The sequence below is a fragment of the Callorhinus ursinus genome, unplaced genomic scaffold, assembly GCF_003265705.2.
Source record: "Callorhinus ursinus isolate GAN/ISIS: 27379988/994484 unplaced genomic scaffold, GSC_fseal_2.0 scaffold2, whole genome shotgun sequence".
Classification (NCBI taxonomy): Eukaryota; Metazoa; Chordata; class Mammalia; order Carnivora; family Otariidae; genus Callorhinus; species Callorhinus ursinus.
The window spans coordinates 44,611,975-44,624,350 of record NW_027397064.1 but is presented as its reverse complement, the minus strand read 5'-3'; the positions used below and the strand labels follow the sequence as shown (position 1 = coordinate 44,624,350).

Below are 12,376 nucleotides of genomic sequence, written 5' to 3'. Positions count from 1 at the left end.
CAACAATACTTTTAAAGGTTTTGTTCTCAGTTTTCAGGCAAAACATACAAAAATTTTAATTTGCAGCCCACTGAGGAACAAGGAAGCTGTTCATTTTCTTATTAAACATTTTCATTTTTCTTTCGTGAAGTGTTATTTGTATTCTTTGTTCATTTTTTACATATTTGGTGTGCATATTTTTTGATTTATAAGAGTTCAAACTTCATATCCCAGATTTTCCCTTTTAAAAAGCTTAAAATTGAGGTAAAAGGTAAATGGACGTTTATTTTTAATTATTAAAACGTGCCAAATTGCCAAAATTTGGCTCAAGAAAACAAAATATTAGTTATTATTTGTTAAAGGAATATATACATATTACAGGTGTGTATATATATATGTACATATACATGTTTAAGGATAAAATGCAATATTTTCTCTATTGCATTGTACTAAAACAAGGAAATCTGTATGATAATATAACAACAGTAATAATAATGATGGTATTAATAAAAATTATTGAGCACCTAGTATATATATGCCTTGTAATCTGCTATACCTTTTACAAATAATTATTTTAATCCTTAAACAATCCTTTAAAGTAGCCATTTTTTACTATTTTAAAATTGAAGGAATATGAACATCAGAAAGCTTAATTCAATTGACCAGAGTTTAGCACTTACAAAACCAAATCTCCAGTAATCCCTCATTTGTGATCTTTCCCGTGGGCACTACTGTAACGACATCCACCATGCAAGTGATTAGAAGGCAGAGCAAATGACATTGATTCCCATCAACAAGGCTTTGTCTTGTCATCACAAAACTCATTTTATATTCTGCCCTCTTTTATGTCTCATCTTCCTAATGAAGATTGAAGTTTGGGAAAAAGCAGTGTTTGCTTGGAGTCTTTATTTGAATGGGAGAAAACTGGAATAGAATCAAAATTTTCCAAAAATAGTGAGAAAACTGTGATATTCTGTATACCATCGTCCTTCAAATTCTATGAATAGGATTTATTTCTGGCTCATGGAAAACATGGGGGCTATTTGTGGTTAATTACTGCCCTCTGTTGACAACAATGTTAAATGTCTTAATTGTTTAAGAGTATTTAAGGTGAGAATTACAAGAAATTTCACCTATAAAGCTCATCTACAAAGATGAATAATTAAATCTAAAAGAATTGAAGAGTCTTGCCTAACAGCCATAGCTAGCTAATGATTAAGGACAGAAAGACACCTCATGTATCATGGTCAGTATTATGATCAGTTTTGTGTTGACTAAATTTAAAACAATATTTTTTCCCTGACAATATTTTCCATTTTCTGAGACTCAGAAACAAAATTTACAATAGCCAAAGAATTTTTTACAGTTATTAAATTTTTTTAAAAATAAAATGTCCAGGGGCACCTGGGTGGCTCAGATGGTTAAATGTCTGCCTTTGGCTCAGGTCATGATTCTAGGGTCCTGGGATGGAGCCCTACATCGGGCTCCTGGCTCAGCGAGGAGCCTGCTTCTCCCTCTCCCTCTCCCTCTGCCTCTCCCCCTGCTCATGCTCTCTCTCTCTGTATCTCTGTGTCTTAAATGAATAAATAAAATCTTTTTAAAAAATAAAATATCTGTTCGGGTGAAAAATAAATCACAAAGTACAGAAAAGTGGGAAATAGAAAATAAACATCTTTCTCCCACTCTCCACCTGATTCCACTTCCGGAGGTGGGTACTATTAACTGTTTGTCATTCTGGAAATTATTTGTATGTGTATATAGTTTTTTTTTTCAAAATTGAAGTCCTGTGCTCCATCTTTTAAAAAAAAATTTAAAACCTATATCTTAGAGCTAATTTCATATTATCACATAAAGATATAAAGTATTTTTTTAATGCCGTGGACTTTTATTGACACTTTGAGAATTAAGGCAAGTTTTGAATGTCCTTAATTAAGTTTGCTGATATTTCCTCATTATTAATTTAAGTTGTGCATTCTTGGACTGTTTACATAAGTGAGGCTGTTCTGTTCTGATTTCATTTTAGCAGGGGGCAGGTGATTTTGATTTGTCTCATTACTGATGATGGATAGTCACTTTGATCATTTAATCGAGGTACTGCCTGCAGACCTCTCCATTGTAAGCTACCCCATATTTCTGCTCTGTGCACTGAGAGGATTTGAGTGGCAGAAGTGCTCAGCTAAGATATAAAATCAAAATGATTACTTTGTCAAATCCTTTCTCTCACATGGAAGGAATGGAATAGATCTCCATATGTAAGTATTATTTTCACAGTAGGACTGAGTATTGGTTTCCTGGCCTCTCATTTGATTCCAGCTCCCATTTCCGGAGGGACACACAGATTAGTGGGGTATTTGCACAGTTACACATGACTGTGAGGAATAGTTTGGTATATTAAATAATTTAGATAAGTCTGAAATTTGTTAATAAGTAAGACTAGGTAACACGTGAAGCATAAAATAATATTTTCATTGGCAACTAGATGAACCAGAACTGCTGACAGTTTTTTCTTAAAACATTTAGTAAGACTGTCATATTTTCAAAAATCATATTAAAATTTCAGTCATGTAAATGTTTTTAAATTTTGATACTCATTAAAATTTTTCACTTTGCAACATTTTAATATTTTCAATGCTCTAGAAGAAAAGACTTTTTGAAAACATGAAATTTTTAAATGTTCAGATTTCATTTAATTTAATTTGACAAAATATTTCAAATTGCATACACTTAAAGAAGAACAAAATTATACCAATATCTTGATTATAACATAATTATTAACTTTGTTGAAATGAAGGCAAGAAAGATCAATGGCATGGAATATAAATATAAATACTTATGAATCATGTATGTATTTAGTTTGTTATTCATCCAAAACATCACTGGCCAATTAACCAAATACCCAAATATGCAGAATAAAAATTCAATTGAGATGTCTTGGTATTTTGTCAACTTTCAGCCATATAAAAATGATAGATTTACAACATATTTTACAATTTCATCTTTATGAAGTGTATTTGTCTCAGATAGGAATATTTTATGCAATAATGCACTAATTTAATTAACAACATATGGTCATCATTAATGCCTTGCTGCTTTCCACTTCACCTTATACAGAGGTGTTTTCTGAATAATCCATTTATCAAGTATTTATTGACCACCTACTACGTGGCACTACTGGGACTATAAGCAATAAACAAACCAGATAAACATTCCTGCCTTCTTGGAACTTAACATTTTTCTTCAAAGGGTTCAGGGCACATATTCAGGCGTATGACATAGCTCTTGCCCATGTGATAGCACACACAAACTCTCTCAATTTTCTTTATTGACATGGCAAATTTTGGCTGAGTTAACATATGGTTTTCGTAGGATGAAGTCATCATTGTAGAGAGATTTATCAAAAGACTTGAAGAAAAGGTCTGGCCTTGGGGAAAATGTTTAGGGAGCAAAAGGAAGCAGAAGAATAATAGGAAAATGTCAATGCAACCAACAGTATTCCCAAAATTTAATGAGTAGAATTAAAAGAAGAAACAAGGAAAATACAAATTGAGTTTTGTTTCAGGCTAGACAGACATTCTAGAAAGTCAGCAGAATATGGTTGATTAATTGATATCTCAACATGTAATAAGCAATCACAAAACCACATCCTCTATATCCCTATGGAAACATAGTGATAAACAGGTGTTGTCCATTTTGCACGCACAGCAAAGCAAGGCTAATTAAAAGTACTATACTTGCAAGTTCAATTCCCTTAACAGCAAAGCCAATTCAGAAGAGGGTATTTTCATGGCATGATTTTCTTTTTCTGAGTTCTATTAGGATTGTGTCAGATCCCTATAGTAATGATTCATTAGAGAGCTTAGAAAGTGGGGTGCCTGCCAAAAACTCACCTGGACTGAGAAGAGTATTTCCACTTTTTTGACCACAGTCATTTTTCTCTCTTTTGATGTGGAAGTCATTCAGAATCCAGGTGACATTCATTAAAACCAAAGTCAGACTAAACAATGAAAGCATAACAATACTTGGTTTTCTTTCTCTTGCAAAGTAAGTAATGAAATGCATAAATGACAAGAGCAATCTAGATTTTTCATGTTTATCTTAAAGTCAGCGAGTGTACCTTTCCTTTCACAAAAATGGATGACAACTGATATGCATTTACTTTGTGTGATATTTCAGGCTTCATTACCTACATGTCACTAAGCATGGAAATTATTTTCAGTGAGTTTTAACATTCCTTTATGCCACCTGTGTTAGGGGGCTGTTTTCCATTTTGAAACATTTCCCATGCTACTTGTTTTATTAATGCTTTGTGGACAGCGTTTATCACTCATAATCAATAAGGACCCAAATTCATTTTACTGTCTGAAACAACCTTAACTCCGGTCCATTCCACTGTCTCTCTTCCTCTTTAGAAATAGTCAATAGCCTGAAGTTGGGATGAATTTCTCCTATTTATTTATTTATTTATTTATTTTAAAAAGATTTTATTTATTTATTTGAGAGAGAGAGCGTACAAGCAGGGGAGGGGCAAAGGGAGAGGGAGAAGCAGTTTCCCCACCAAGCAAGGAGCCCAATGCAGGACTCCATCTCAGGACCCTGGGATCATGACCTGAGTGGAAGGCTGATGCTTAACCAACTGAGCCACGCAGGGGCTCCTCCATTTACGATGTTGTACGATGCTATATATGATTTTTACACAAATAATTTATCCAGTTGCTTTTTATTTTATTTTATTTTTAAAAAGATTTTATTTTTAAGTAATCTCTACGTCCAACATGAGGTTCCAACTCATAACCCCAAGATCAAGAGTCGCATGCTCTTTGGACTGAGCCAGCCAAGTGCCCACCCCACAGCCAAGTGTTTTTTGAAAAAATACATAGTTTTTTGTTTTATGCTTTTAGTTTCTTGTTTTTTATTTAATGATTTTACACACTTATTTTCTGGCCTTTTTATTTCTTTGGTATTTTTTTCTATTTTCTGAGGTTTGGGGGACTCTAATCATCCTGTTGGCTACATATGTGAAGGGTTGCTTATGATGCTAATAATTTTGAAAATGTTTTTAGCTTCACAGTGAGATTACTTGTGATAATCCTGTCTTGGATTATATATCTTTTTAGAGTGTGTACATTTGCATTTGCCCGGTATTCCAAATGACAGTTATTATCCTACCTGCAAACTTTCTGTCACCCTTTTATTTTATAAAGGCATTTTATTTCATAAAATTGTCATAATGTATTGACTTTATTAGGACAACATAATTTACTACTGTTGCTGGCAAATTGTTAGAGAAACGTCCCTGGAATACCCAAGCAGATATATCCAGTAGGTAATTATATATATAACATTCATGTTTAGAAGAGAACTATTAGAAACAGAAAAATATTTGGGATTCATACATATTTGTTGTATCTGGTAACAAGGATGTGAGAGTGATAACTGAGGTGCAGTCTTTAGATTAGAAGAAACAAATGTGTAAAAACTAGGGAAAGATCAGCAATCAGTGGATGACCAAAGAAAGAGGAACATGTATAAAGCTGGACTGTATCATTGATTTCCTAAATCTATCCTTCTTGATACCCTAGAAGTTTCTTAACTCCTCTGTCTCTCTTAATGTCTTGTGGATGGTAGCTCCTAAACAGTATTTTGATCTTTTCCATCTCTTCCATCCCCTAAGCTACCACCTTGGTTCTTCATTTCTTATTCAACTATTGCCATAGTTGTCTCTCTAAGGGTTAGCTTCCAGTAATTTAGTTTCCAGATTGATATCAATGTGATCCTTTACAAACAAAACTCTGATCATGTCACTCCCTATGTAAATATTTGGTGCAGTAACTTTACAAATGTCTATTAAACACTTACTATGTTCTAAGTGCAGTACAAGATTTCATAATCTTAGATTTCATAATCTAAAATAATCATTCCAGTGGTCTACCTAGTATGTGACACCCAGAGTAGATTATTTTTTAACATCTCCCTCTCTGACAAATTTTTTTTCATTAATAACCTGAATTTTTCTGGAGCAGTTTAGGTTCTCAGCAAAATATGACAAAATTATTTTTTAAATGACCATGAAGCTAAATTATACATAACATTGGGGATATTGGATGTTCAAAAACAGATTCAGACATTGCCGTGATTGCTTTCCAGTGTGGGCTTTTTGGTTTTGCTTTAAATGCTTCCTTGTTGAGCTCTACTGGATTGCTGAGAGGAGAGAGGTTCCGTGGGGAGTGATGGAATTAACTTTGAGGAGGCTACAGTGGACCCAACCTCTCCCAGGGATGAGAAGACTGGAAAAGAAGGACTTAAGACTCTCGAGACTTAATCTATGGAGAACAACATAAAAAAGGAACTTTCAGCTCACTGGCTTTCTAATGTTTATTTTACCTACAATAAGAGCTTTCCCGCTTCTCTCTGATAAGACCATGGTTAGAAACGAAACATTTCAAGTAAAAACCGATTTTAATTGTTTCATGTTGGTACAAGTGTCACATTCAATTTTCTTTCTGAAATTTAGAGTAATTATGAACCAGTTGCTGGTTACACAAAAATATTGCAAATGATTACAAGTTTCTCCAGATTTCTATAGAAGGAAAAGAACCAATATTTTTACAATAGTTTTTATATTTACTTAAGTTTGATCTGTCATCCTTTGTTACATTGTTACAAATGTACAATGTACAAATGTTACAAATCTTATAAAATAAGTTTTATGTAAATAAGTGTCCAATAATAAGTGAGTTTTAATACTACTGGAAGTTCTGCAAAAGAATTTAAGTAACTACTACACTGTAACTCTGATGTAATGTTTTATTTTCTTGATCTGTTCTTTAATTTCTCAGTAATCAATTAGAAGTCAAAAAGAGGAATATATTTTAGTTTTAAAGATATTATTTAAATTTATTTTTTTAAGATTTATTTATTTTAGAGAAAGAGAGAGAAAGAGAGAACATGAGCAGGAGGGGCAGAGGGAGAGGGAGAGAGAATCTCAAATAGACTCCTCACTCAGCGTAGAGCCTGACACAGGGCTGGATCCCACGACACTGAGAGACCCTGAGATCACAACCTGAGTCAAAACCAAGAATCAGATGTTTAACTGCACCACCCAGGTGCCCCATTATTTAAATTTAGTAAAAACTTTCATGCATGGAATAAAATTTTCACTCACTAAAAAATATTATTCTTCCCAGTTCATACTGTTTCAGTGTTTTAATTTTTAATCACAAATGCAAAAACAGGTCTCTTCTTGTTTACTAACTGAGCTCTGTTTAAACATTAAAGCTTTATTACTTTTCAAAAAATAAACATTAAAGCTTTATTAAAAAAATCCTTAAAGCTTTATGTAATATGAAATCTTCTAGAGCATAGAAAAATGGAATGTTTCTTAAGTCATTGTGTCATTTATCATAACCTTAATAGTATAACACATTAGGAAGCTCTAGGATAATTCATTTAGCACTATTATTTTTCTAAATACATTTATTAGAAATACAATTTCTCATAGTGTGAAAAGAATAACACCAGAAACAGAAAGGATTTAGGCAGAAATGTTAGTTTCATTCAGAATTAGGGTACCAATCTTAAGCAATTACAAATACACATTAAAAAAGAAAAACCATATGCCAAAAAATATTTGCTTAAATTCTGCATCCAATCTGAATTAAATTTCTAGACATTAGTAAGGAAAGAGGAATATACAGAAACTGTTTAAAAACAATGAAGAATATTCATACACACACATATACACAGATAAACCAGCAAACAACACATAAAATAGTGAAATGCTGAGATAATTAAAAATAATGAAAAGACGGGAATGTCCATTATCATGATCTTTTTCAATATTCTTTTTGGTACTTTAGATCTGCACTGTCCAACACAGTAGCCATTTTTCATATGTGAAAATTTAATTTAAATGATTTACGATTAAATGAAATTTAAAAGTCAATTCCACAGTTGGACTAGCCATGTGGGCCTAGCACCTACCCATTGGTTAGTGAAGATTTAAAACATTTCCATTATCACTGAAAGTTCTGTTGGAGAGTGCTGTTCTTCTAAATAATGCAAGAAGACAAAAAAATAAATAAAACCCAATTTGTATATGCATTAAAATAGAGAGAAACTTACTCTTAGGTGTAGGTAACTGGAGTGCATACCTAGAAAACTGAAGAAACTGCAAGTACATCAATAAGGAGATTTGTTGATTGTTTAGGTTAATACACACAAAAAAATCAGTGTAGCATTTTATCTCTATTAAAAATTACCATTAAGAAATGGAAATAAAAATACTGATATGGTAGTAAATAATAAACACATAATTAGTAAATGACGGAATACCACAAAGAAATTTAATGGCAAAAATGGAAAATCTGTATAATTTGTTTTCAGTGTATTATTGATGGATGTTAAACAAGACCTGCACAAAATGGAGAAACCATGTAGCTAAATAGAAGTGATTGCAAAATTAATAATTTCAAGCAATTCCATAGTAATTTGATTTTACTTTAGATTTTAAATAGGATTTTGTAATTCAGAAGAATTATATCTAGCAAAATTATGAAGAAGAACTGAAAGAGCAGGTTCTGTTCTTGCCTTACTAGATATTAAAATTGAGTATGAAAACATCATATGCAAAAGGAAGTGTATTGTCTCATTAAGGTGCCCACTAAATAGTGGAATATATAAAAAGCCTATAAAGGAATTTAATATAGTGCTATAAAGGAAATATTTTAATTCAGTGGGAAATTGCTTATTTAAAAATGTTGCCGTGCATTTATTAATCATCTGGCAGAAGAAAAGCCAGATTTTTACTTCATCGTTTAAAAATCAATGTCAATGAAGTAAATATTTAAGTGTAAAGCAAATGAATAAATATTCTACAAAAATAATAGAAAAATGAAGTGCTATAGATCTTACTGAGCACAGGAGGTATTCAGAAAATATAAAAGGGATAAAAGTATAAAAGGGATATATTTAAGTATACATTTTTATTGTATGTCAAAAGATACCACAAAACAGCTGATGACAAATAATAATAAAGGCTAAACAAATTTATCTTTATAACATAATTATACAAAATTAATATCTCCTACAAATATTTCTGATAAATTGATTTAAGAAAAGACAAATATCAAGCTAAAAAAATGGCCGTTGTTGCAGACATGGTTAATAGCATCAAATATTCACCAAATATAGCACCCTTATATTTCCCAGACTTACTAACAGATTGGTACCATAAAACTAGTTAGCATAAGAAGTCATAGATACTATTTGAAAGCTAAGGCTGGGAAGAGCTGATATGTCTCCTCTATAATTCTTTGAGTTTTTGGAAATTCTCTTAGACCAAATACTATAGGTGGTTCAGATACAACACTGTAGAGCCTTTTTCAGTCTAAGTCCCTTAGTGACTGCAGGTCTAAGTTTACTGCTAATCCACTTTGGGCATGTAACATGATTGAGAAATAAAATTCTCTTGCATTAAGCCATCAAAGTTTCTGTGTTAATACATTACCAGAGCATATCCTAGATTACCCTAATATAGTAGGCAAGTCACAGAAGAAATAAAACAATAACAAAATCTCTAGGAATATTTTCAACCTCATAAGAATGCAAGTTAAAGCAATAATTAAATAATACTTTTGTCTTCAGATTTACCAAACTTGATAATATCCAGTGCTATGACACAATAGGGAAAATGAGACTCTCATTTTCTTACATGATTTGCAACAATTTTTTGAAAAGTAAATTGTAATATCTATTAAGCAAACAAAAAAATAATCTTTAACCCAGCATTTCTATTTTAAAAAACGTTTCTGTAGAATATCATGTAAAAATTAAAGCAATAGTAATTAAATACACATACAAAGATGTTTGTTGCAGGTAGCATGATTTCAAAGTAAAACCAAAAAACTGGAACAATGAGACCATCCATCAACAGAAGAAAAGTTGAATAAGGCTTCTGATCTGAGGAATGGTTAATATGTTTGTCAAGAGAATTTTTTCAAAGTTAAAGTGTACTATTTGTAATCCACACCTTACCTCTTCTCAAGATGCTTTAACTTGTCAATGGCTCTCTTAAAATAAGGCAGCAAGAACTGAACACCAGATGCAGTCTAACCAGCTGGAGTTCACCAGTTGGCTTATTTCCTCCCTTTGTTTTAAAAAATAAATAAATAAATAATAAAAACAGAAGAAAAATAGAAATTAAAAAAATTAAGGCAGATTAAATAAAAACCCTTGTTATGAATAGGCTATATTAAACCTGTGGTCAGCTAAGAATCTCTTAACATTTACTTTTCAGTGTGAACTATTATCAAATTATATCTCCCTTATATTTTTGTAACTGATGTAACATTTTGTATGTACCCATTAGTTTCATGGTGAGCATTCCATTTTTTTTTTCATCGCATCATGATTGCATCAAGTTGTGATTTTTTTATCCATTGTATTAACTTTTCCCACAATGCTTTTAGGAACTGTAAATTACAGTAAACATATTGAATTACTCAAGGACACAGAACAAAGTAGCATGAGTGTGAAGTCCTCCACATCCCAAATACATGCAACACCTGATTTAATTTTTGCAATTTTGCAACATACCTACACATTCGCCATTTCATTCAATATTCTCTGCCCCATATATTCAATCAGAATTATGAATAATGCGAGGTGCCTGGGTGGCTCAGTCGTTAAGCATCTGCCTTTGGCTCAGGTCATGATCCCAGGGCTCTGGGATCGAGCCCTACATCGGGCTCTCTGCTCAGCGGGAAACCGGCTTCTCCTTCTCCCACTCCCCCTGCTTGTGTTCCCTCTCTCGCTGTCTCTCTCTCTGTCAAATAAATAAATAAAATCTTTAAAAGAAAAGAATTATGAATAATGCCACGAAACATCTTGGTGATGATCGACCACTCAGTGAAAGACATTAATTCGGTGAAAGAGATTAATATTGTGATTGTTGTTTAATTGACTGTTTTTTAATTAATAGACTACTTTTTTCTTTTTAATTTTTAAAAAATATTTTATTTATTTATTTGACAGAGAGAGAGAGAGCAAGTGAGCACAAGCAGGGGGGAAGAGGGAAAAGCCGGCTCCCCACTGAGCAGGGAGCCTGATGTGGGGCTTGATCCCAGGACGCTGAGATCATGACCTGAGCTGAGCCACCCAGGAGCCCCAATAGACCACTTTTGAGGAGAACTTAGATTTATATTAAAAATGAAAAGATAGTACAGAGTTCCAAATTACCCCACACAAACAGTTTCCATCATTATTAACTTCATGCATTAGTGGGGTGCATTTGTTACAATTGATGAATTAATATTGATACCCTATTATTAACTAAAGTCTGTAGTTTACACTGAGGCTGACAATTGTATCGTACAGCTCTATGGGTTTTAACAATTGCATAATGTCATGTATTCAACCTTTATAGTGTCATACAGAATAGTTTCACTGCCCTAAAAATCATCTGTTCTTCATCTATTCATCCCTTTCTTTCAATGACCACTAAACATCTTAATCTCTCTATAGCTTTCTTTTTCAAAATGTCATATAATTAGAATCATACAGTACATAGTCTTCTTAGACTAGCTTCCTTTTCTTGGAAATACGCATTTAACTTTGCTCCATGCCTTCTTGTGGCTTGATAGCTCACTTCCTTTATGGCTAGATAACACTCTGTTGTGTGGATGTACCACGATTGTTTATTCACTCACCTACTGAAACATATTTTGGTTGCTTGCAGTTTGGGGTGGTTATGAATAGAGCTGCTATAAATATTTGTGTGTAGGTTTTTGTGTGGACATAAGTTTTCAGTGTATATCAGTAAATACCAAGGAGAACAATTGCTGGATCGAAGGGTAAGACTGTTTTTAGCTCTGTAAGAAACTGCCAAACTTTGGCAGCAGGTGGCTGTAACATTTTGTATTCCCACCAGCAAAGAATGAGAATTCCTGTTGCACTATATATACTTACCAGCATCTGGTATAATCTATTTTGCATTTTAGCCATTCTAATAGGTGTGTAGTGATATATTGTTGTTTTAATTTGCAATTTCCTTGTGACATAGGACATTGCATTTTAAGAGTTCTTTGTATATTTTGGGTGCAAGTCCTTTATCAGCCATGCTTTGCAAATATTTTCTCCCAGTACATGGTTTATTTTTTCATTCTCTAAATGGTCAACTGATTTTTATTTTCACCCAATGATTGATTGATTGATTGATTGATTATTTATTAACATATGCTCCATATGGATACATTCTTAAAACATTTAAAACAAAAAGTGTGCAGTATAATATTTACTGACACTTTTTCTTTTGTTCGTATGGCAAATCTAAACAATATTCCTTGAATAAATCTCAGTTGTCACTGGATGTCACTGTTGCTTTACCAAATATGACTGTTTT

General features: G+C 32.6%; 1 protein-coding gene and 1 long non-coding RNA gene across 2 annotated transcripts in view; one reads left to right on the top strand and one right to left on the bottom strand.

Moving 5' to 3' along the window:
- The window catches only part of TFPI (tissue factor pathway inhibitor), an 89,455-nt gene extending 79,332 nt beyond the window's left edge, over window positions 1-10,123 (bottom strand). Inside the window, exon 1 of the mRNA XM_025848841.2 lies at window positions 10,012-10,123. The gene's annotated coding sequence lies outside the window, so the exon portion shown is untranslated. The remainder of the gene's footprint in view (window positions 1-10,011) is intronic.
- Window positions 1-12,376, top strand: part of LOC141370681 (uncharacterized) — a 136,317-nt gene that overhangs the window by 11,934 nt on the left and 112,007 nt on the right. The window lies entirely within an intron of this gene.